The sequence below is a fragment of the Cynocephalus volans genome, chromosome 6 (genome assembly GCF_027409185.1).
Source record: "Cynocephalus volans isolate mCynVol1 chromosome 6, mCynVol1.pri, whole genome shotgun sequence".
NCBI classification, from domain to species: Eukaryota; Metazoa; Chordata; class Mammalia; order Dermoptera; family Cynocephalidae; genus Cynocephalus; species Cynocephalus volans.
Window position 1 is genome coordinate 71,952,455 of NC_084465.1, and position 6,481 is coordinate 71,958,935.

Genomic DNA, 6,481 nt, shown 5'->3' on the forward strand with positions numbered 1-6,481 from the left:
CTTAGCTGGAGAATCCGAATATGACCTATAGTTTCAGGCTATCTCCCCTTTCCCAGGAAAAAATGGTCTCAACACCCTCACAGTCTAAGGTAGACAAGATTAAATTATCTAAGCCTGGAATGGTGTTGAAAGTGCCTTTGTGGAAGTCCAGAGTTTTCCAAAGTGTGGCCCATACCAAGAGCCTTCCACTCAGTTGAGATGGATTTGTGAAGTAGGCACCAGGGGCCCAGAAATGTGATCTCTCATTTATACATCTTGAACCGCCTCATCTAGAAAATTGAAAAGGACCCCCTGCCCCAAGCAGGCTATAGAAGCCTGAAAGTGGCTGAGATAATGTTCTTGACTCTGATTCATATTTCTAAGTACACTTTTTGTTGAGAGTTGTTTGATCTACTTTTATAGAGATTGCCTGAAGTGGGTACATGTGAGATGGACATTGACCCTTTGGTCATGAAGGTTATTACTCTAGAATTTGTATTTGAGAAGATTGGTAATAACAACATTGTACAGTCAGCAGTGTATGCCTTGAGGGATGCTCCTGTGAGCCTGGGAGCTTTTATTTGTAAGATGGAGATAATTCCATCCCACGATTATAATAATGAAGAGAGAGAATGAGGAAGCTCTCTGGTGTCTCTCTTATGTGGACACACTAATTCTATAGGATCAGGGCTCCAACTTTATAACCTCATTTTACCGTAATTTCTTCCCAAAGACCCTATTTCCAAATACAGTCACATTAGAGGTTAGGACTTCAACATACGAATTTTGGGAGTACATAATTCAGTCCACAGCAAATACCTACTTCTGATAGGGAAATGCAAATTAAAACCTCAGTGAGATACCACTTCACACCCACTAGGATGACTGTAATCAAAAAGACAGATAATTGCAAGTGTTGGTGAGAATGTGGGAAAATAGGAGGCTTCACACACTGGTGGTGGGAATGTAAAATGGTGTAATCCCTTTGGAAAAGTCTGGCAGTTCCTCAAAAGGTTAAACACAGAGTTACCATATGACCTAGCATTTTCACTCCAAGGTATATACTCAAGGAAATTAAAACATGTCCACACAAAAACTTACACACAATTGTTCATATTAGTATTATTCGTAACAGCCAAAAAGTGTAAACAATTCAAATGTCCTTTAGTTGGTGACTGCATAAATAAAATGCATCATATCCATACAGTTGAGTATTATTCAGAATCAAAAAGGAATGAAGTACCAGTACAAGCCACAACATGGATGAACCTTAAACACATTACGCTAAGTGAAAGAAGCCAGTCACAGAAGACCACATACTGTGTAATCCCATTGATATAAAATGTCCATTACAGAAAAATCCATAGAAACAGAAAGTAGATCTGTAGATGCCAGAGTCTGGAGTAGAGGGGAATAGAGAGTCACTACCCATGGGTACAGAGTTTCTTTTGGGGATACTGAAAAATGTTCTGGAATTATATAATGGTGATGGTTGCATGACCTTGTGAACACACTAAAAAACACTGAATTATACATGTAAAATAGTGAATTTTATGGTATGTGGAGTACATCTTAATTTTTAAAAAATGCATACAAGAAAATCCTACACCATAGGACAGTTTAGAAGATGAATTGGGCTTGAGTGCACATAGCATGGTGCCTGGCATAAAGTAACTAATCCACGGACAATAGCTGTTTTTATTTTCCATAGTCTATGGAGGCTCAGAAAGACTAAAGGGAATAAACACATAAACATGGTTAATAGCTCAAGGGCATTCACCCAACAGGTGGGTGGCAGACTTCCTCCTGTGCTCTCTACTGTCTGTGGTTTGGACCTTTCCTCAGTTTCAGTAGGGGGGGCGGTCAGGCACCCTGCCCCTGCTTGGCTGCCTGTGGAAAAGGCCGGAATGTGCTCACGTGATTCTCCAACAGACCTTTTCCACGTCTTGCCTGCTCCTCGGGATCCTGTGTGCTGCGTCTCCTCACCGCCCAGCCCCGGGAAGCAAGGCCAGGAGACCAGGGCTCTTCCAGCTTCAGCCTGGGTACACTCCTCTGTCTTTTCAAGGTGCTTTCTGTTTAACCATGGATCTGGTTTATAGGGCAGAAAAACTAGCCTGCTCAGCTTTGAGCTTCTCACCACAGGCTCACCATCTAAGTCCAAGATCAGGAAGCATGGGCTCTCCTTGGGGCTGGCTGTGAGGGCAGGTAACATGGGTGGCAGACTGTAGGCAGCTGGAGCTCAGGCTGCTGTGGTGTCAGGATTTGTTCTCTCCCTATTAACTGCTTCCTTTCCAGCCCAAGTCACAGCTCACCAGGATGGTAGCTCCTATTGACAAGATAGAAACACACCTCATTTTGACTGCTGAGGCCTATGCTTGACCAACTCAGCCATTAAGGGCAAGAAGAGAGGAGTGCGGAGTGGCCGTGACCTCCCTGCAAGGAACGGGGGCTGGGTACCTCCAGCTTGCTGACGCATGCGTGCTGTGGCTATCGGTGCTCACGGGAAGCAACAAGCACTGGTGCCCTCTGCATCAGCCTGCGCCTAAAGTGAGGAGGAATGTTCCTGACCCGTATTGTTCATCAACCCCTTTGAGGATTTGTGGAAGCTCTAGACCATTTCCTTGGGTTAAAAATCCACATAGGTGCATTTTCACAAAAAAATGACATGATTTCAGAGGATGTACAGAACCCTCAAGAGTCCGTAAATCCCTGGGTCAGAATGTAGTTTGTAAGAGGGCAGAAAGACTTGATAACCAGCCATCAGAAGTAGCAATGAATTACCGGAAGAGAGTGAAAGCAAGGGTGATCTGTGAAGTGCTGTGCTGGTCCTAAGAATGTCTTCTGTTTGTGCTGGGGATGGGAGACAGTGGAGGATGCTCTCTAAATGTGGAATAGACCTGCAGGGCTCCGCAGTTCAAGAGACACTTCAGGTCGAAGTCAATAAACCAGCTCCCTGAGAAGTGGCTGGAGAATGAAGCCTCAGAGAGCTGATACGTAATCCAGCCTCTACTGATGTGGCATTTCTAAAAGTAATCACCTCCTCACTGGCTGGCAGAGGGGACTTGGGTGTAGGACCCCACCTAATTTCAGAGGTTTCCTGAGCACTGCTGATCAGCTGTCTACTAGAGGAAGTCATGAAGTAGTTGCCCACCCTAAGGCTGAGGCCATTAGTTATCCAGCATTGAGATTGTTCTTGGGGATGTATCCCAGCAACTGAGGAAGGGGCATCCTGGTGGGCCTGGACATTCTACTGAAATGCTCCAAGAGTTGGGCAACAGGAGCAGGGTGGAAGAAGGAAGAGGTTCATAGAGAGCTGGAGGGCTCCAGAATTTGAGTTTAATCATGTGCTCAGGGAGAATGAACACTAGTCCAATGACTAGAGTGAAATGTTTGAGAACTCTAGAGCAAGCACTGGGGCATGCTGAGAACATTAGGGCCCTCAGGTCAGTTTCTTACTGATTATCAGAGAGGAGGACATAGGTGTTTATTTTGTGTTAAGGCCAGAGATCCTCTTTTTAGAGGAGAGAATACAAAGAGATGCAATTGATGAAAGAAGCTTGGATCAGCAGCAGGAGTGTGGTGATACTCAGTCCTGGTGGGGACTCAGCCACTGCCAGCCATCTCATCCCCCCACTGGGAATCTTTTCTGTACCCCTGTACTCTGCTTGCTTGTGTTTTTCTGATTGCTCAAGGCTCTTATTGCTTTGTAGTAACTGCGCATTGTTTCTGTGAATTTTGGTGTCTGTTGCTTTTATAATTGACAAATTATTTTACGTTATCACCAGCTCAGAATCACAGCAGGGAGAATCTGATAACTCCGACTCTTCTCTGGGTGAAAAGTTATTCTGCTAGGAGGCCTACCACACTGGCTTCCTGAGCTAGTCAGCTGAGACCGGGAGGTCCCAAGGCTGAGAGCATGACTTCCTACCCTAAGACTGTGTCTCTCCTGGCCCAGTGGGAGCTAGGATTGCTTAGAAGGGGGGATACAGGTGTGGCGGGCATCCTGAATGTTTGTCAATAACAGTGCATTCACACAGAATTTCCAATCTCCTGTGAAAACACAACTTCGTGTAATACAAGACCATGGTCTACTAAAAACAAAACACAAAATCCTTTAAGAAGTACATGTACATTTTCTTCTTACCTTTGAACAAAGTAGACTTTATTGTTGCAAGCTTTTCAAAATCGACTTTAAAGACCAAGAACATTTATAAAAGATAGTATTGCTCATGAAATATTCTGGCTACCCTGTCCTATTTCCCAGCTCCTTGGGTTAGGCAGGGCCACGTGACCGTTCCTGGGTAATGGAGGGAGGAGGAGTGTGCCACTCCTAGGACAAAGCCTAAAACAGCCAATGCCTGATCCTCCAGCTCTGCCTTTCCTTCCTGCAGTGACTGAGAAGCTCACGGGCTTCCTGTGATCAGCAGTGGGCTGGTGACACGTCATCAGCATGAGCCCCTGAGGATTTGTGGGGCAGAGCCTGCTGACCCTCCTTGGAAATAGAGCATGAGAAAACTTCTCAAAGGAAGCAAACTTCTTTGTTTTAAGCCACTGGGATGCTGTGGTGATTGTTGCTGAAGCACAATCGGCCGTGTCCTGACTCCTACACAGACCGATTTTGGTCGACATCGCAGGAGAAAAACACTCTGAACAGAGTTATCTTCCCTGGAGCCTGAGGCCGATCAGACACCCTGATCTGCAACTGAGGCTGTCTCTCTGCTTCAGGGATATCTCAGGGGCTCTCCTTTCCCGTAGTGCTGGCATCCGGTTCTGCAGGGTCCACAATCTGATTTCTTTTCTCTTTTTCTAGAGGCATATTATTGAGGCACAATTTACATACAGTACCACTCATCCTTTTTAGTGTACAGTTCTATGGGTTTTGACAAACACATATAGTCATGTAACCACCACCAATTTTTGTATAAATTGTAAATTAAATGTTCTATAAATTTTCTGTAAATTGGTGAGTTCCATCACCCTCCAAAAATTGTGCCCCTTTAGAGTCAACCCCTTCTCCAATTCAGCCCCTGGCAACCACTGATCTGATATCTGTCCTTATAGGTTTGCCTTTCCCAAAATGTCATACAAATGGAATCACACAGTGTGAAGCCTTTTTAAAAAGAACATCAAACAACCTTTTATTTTAGAACACTTTCAGTGTACCCTTTACCCAGCTTTCCCTATTGTTAACATCTCATATAGGTATGGGACAGTTGTCAAAATTAACCCTGGTATAATACTGTTAACTAAACAACTCATAGACTTTATTTGGATTTCACCACTTTTTCCGATAATGTTCTTTTTGTGTTCCAGAATCCAATCCAGAATCCCATGTGGCATTTAGTTGCCCTGGCTCCTTACTTTCCACCCATCTGTGATGGTTTCTCGGCCTTTTGTTTTTCATGACCTTGACACTTTTGAAGGGTACTGGTCAGGTATTTTGTAGAATTGCCCCTCAATTTAAGTTTGTTTGATATTGTTCTTATGACTAGACTGGGTTATAAGTTTGGGGAAAGAATACCACAAAGGTGAAGTGTCCTTCCAATATCAGGGGGCACATGCTACCAGTGTGAATTAACATGTTGTTGTGTATATCAATAGTTCATGTTCACTGCTAAATAAAATTCCACTGTATGCATGTACCACAGTATTTTTATCCTTTCATCAGTTGAAGGACATTTGGGTGATTTACAGTTTTTGGAGATTATGAGTAACGCTGCTACACACATTCACAAACAGGTTTTTGTGTGAACATAATTCTTTTTTCTCTAGGGTAAATCCTAGGTGTGGGATTGCTGGGTTGTATGTTAAGTGTGTGTTTAACTTTCTTTGAAACTGCCAAACTGTTTTCTGAAGCGGCTGTATTAGTCTGTTTCTGTTGCTTACCACAGAATATCTGAAACTAGGTAATTTATAAGAAAATGAAATGTATTTCTTATAGTACGGAGGCTGGAAGTCCACAGTCTAGGGGGTGCATCTGATGAGGGCCTTCTGCTGCAGAGCAGGGCCTCACATGGGAAGAATGGGCTGAGCAAGAGACCTAACCTCCTCGCTTGCTCTCTCTCCTTTTAAAGTCATCAAAACCACACCCATGAGCACCCATTAAACCATCACTGCATTACTCCATAAATGGCTCAATCCATTCACTAGAGCAAGGTCTTCACAATCTAATCACCTTTCAAAGGTCCCACCTTTCAATGACCATAATTGGATTTCCTACTCTCTTAACACTTACAGTGAAGATTAGGTTTCCGGTACATGAACTTTTAGGGACACATTTAACCCACATTTGCATTTTGCATTCCCATCAACAACATATGAGAGTTCCAGTTGCTCTGTATCCTTATTTCTTTTGATCAACGTCCTGGTTTGTGACATGTTTTAAAAATACCTTTAACATTGGCGAGTTTTGCAGTGTGTCCCTTTTGTCTGGCAGAGAACCCACTTCATTTCTCCCAGACTCAGCACAGAATCTTGTTCAGCTTTATAGAAAAATCAGGGG